Source organism: Malaclemys terrapin, chromosome 9 (genome assembly GCF_027887155.1).
Source record: "Malaclemys terrapin pileata isolate rMalTer1 chromosome 9, rMalTer1.hap1, whole genome shotgun sequence".
In the NCBI taxonomy this organism is placed as follows: Eukaryota; Metazoa; Chordata; order Testudines; family Emydidae; genus Malaclemys; species Malaclemys terrapin.
The window spans coordinates 22,341,444-22,343,863 of record NC_071513.1 but is presented as its reverse complement, the minus strand read 5'-3'; positions in this window follow the sequence as shown (position 1 = coordinate 22,343,863).

Below are 2,420 nucleotides of genomic sequence, written 5' to 3'. Positions count from 1 at the left end.
GCTCCACTCCGCACGCTGCCACCACCCCAAGCACCGCCCTCACAGTTCCCATTGGCTGGGAACTGCAGCCAATGGGAGCTGCAGGGGTGGTGCCTGAGGACAGGGCAGTATACAGAGCTGTCTGGCTGTGCCTCCACGTAGGAGCGGGAGGGGGGTCATGCCGCTGCTTCCAGGAGCTGCTTGAGGGTAAGCGCCGCCCAGAGCCTGCACACCTAACCCTGTCCCGTGCACCAACCCCCTACCCCAGCCCTGATCCCCCTCCTGCCCTCCAAACCTCTCAGTCCCAGCCCGGAGCACCCTCCTGCACCCCCAACCCCTCATTCCCAACCCCATCCCAGAGCCTGCACCCCCAGCTGGAGCCCTCACCCCCTCCTGCACCCCAACCCCCAATTTCATGAGCATTCATGGCCCGCCATACAATTTCCATACCCATATGTGGCCCTCGGGCCAAAAAATTTTGCCCACCCCCGAGTTAAGAGTGTATATATATGTCAGTACACATACACACCCTATAGGGGGCATGTCAGGGAACAGGCAATAAACTCCTGTTATAATTGTATTTTGGGGTGATAGACTAAGGCAAACATCCCAGACATTTGATATTCTGACTGCACTGCTCTACAGCCAAAATACTTCTGAAATAAACGTAGTCTAACTTTACTAATTCTGGGTCACTGAGAATGAAAATGATGCTTAAAATTGTTGATTGGCTCTAGTTTTCAAGATATGCTATTGGGTCAGTATATATGACCCTTGACTTGGGAATAGGGCAGGATAAGTGAGTTATAAAGGGAAGGGATCTCAATTTAAACCAGAAATGACTAAAATACGTCTTTGACCGGATCTATGAATAAATCTATGACTGGGTTTGGACAGTACTTGCTTTTTAGGCAAAACAATGAATGATGCAATCTGAAGCTGGTATTGCGTCATACATGATATGAATTGCATCATGTTATTCCTAGGAGTCATGGATGATGCAATGATAATGAAGCTTACATCACTCTGCTGAACAAATTGCCCTATATCAGCTCTAGAAATCATACAGTGTCGTGCTCTCTTATTTGTCAGTGTTTGATTTTGCAAAGGGACACATTTCTGTTTAGCCAAAGTGAGCAGAGATGCCTCGTACTTGTGTGAACAGTGCAGATAACTTCTGCTATGTTTGTGGTAAAGTGACTTTTGCGTCACAAAAGCGCAGTATAACCACTATGGTTAAGAAAGCCTATCACCTTTATTTTGGCTGCAAAATTGGAGATCAGGACAAGAGGTGGGCCCCACACATATGCTGCAACACTTATGCAACAAATCTTCGCCAGTGGTTGAACAGGAAAAGGAAATCTATGCCTTTTGCAGTGCCAATGATTTGGAGAGAGCCAACAGATCATACCAGCAATTGTTACTTCTGCATGGTGCCTCCAGTTGGGAAAGGTGTGTCAAAGAAGAAAAAGTGGACTGTGCGTTATCCAAACATTCCATCAGCTATACGCCCAGTACCCCATGGAGAAGGACTGCCGGTTCCTGATGCACCAGAATCATTCTCACTTGAGTCAGACGAGGAAGAGGATGAAACTTCTGGTCCTGAACCATCAATGTCACAGGACCCACATTTTCTCCCATCCTCCTCCTCTGAACCACACCTCATAACACAAGGTGAACTGAATGACCTTGTCAGGGATTTGGAACTACCCAAGAGTAAGGCAGAGCTGTTTGGGCTCCAGACTACAGCAGTGGAATCTCCTGGCAGGTGATGTTAGGGTTTCCATGTTCCCTTACCATCAAAAGGATCTTGTCCCATTCTTCTTCATGGAAGGTGATCTTGTAGCTTGCAACAACATCGATGGTGTGATGGCAGCCCTCAACATTGTTCACGATCCAGATGAGTGGAGACTGTTCATTGATTCATCGAAGACGAGTCTTAAAGCTGTTTTACTGCATAATGGCAATGTTTTGCCATCAATTCCAGTTGGTCATTGTAAGAGGGTCCGGACTCACCCCTGCGGCGCCTCCTGCTGGTCGGCCAGGGAATTAGCTCACCAGCCTCTGGAGCACCCTCTGCAGGCCGGTGATCTGCCTTGTCCTCTGCTGGCGCCCATGTCCCTCCCAGGTCCCGGTGCCCCTATTACTAGGATGCTGCCCCCTGGCAGTACCCCCACACTAGGTCTCCCCTCCCTGGGGAACCCCTACCCACTATCCCCACCTTGTCTCAGCACTAGGCCACTGCCAGTCACCAACTAGCCCCCGCTCCCTGGGGCAGACTGCAGTATAGGCCACTCATCACTGGCAAGGAGGGTTTGGACCTGCTGCCTTGGCCTTGCCCTGGGCTGCCCTGGCCTGCCCTCTGCAACCCCCAGTACCCCTTGGCCTTCCGCTAGGCCGCAGCCTGGGGCTATCCAGGCTGGAGCTCCCCAGCTCCTCAG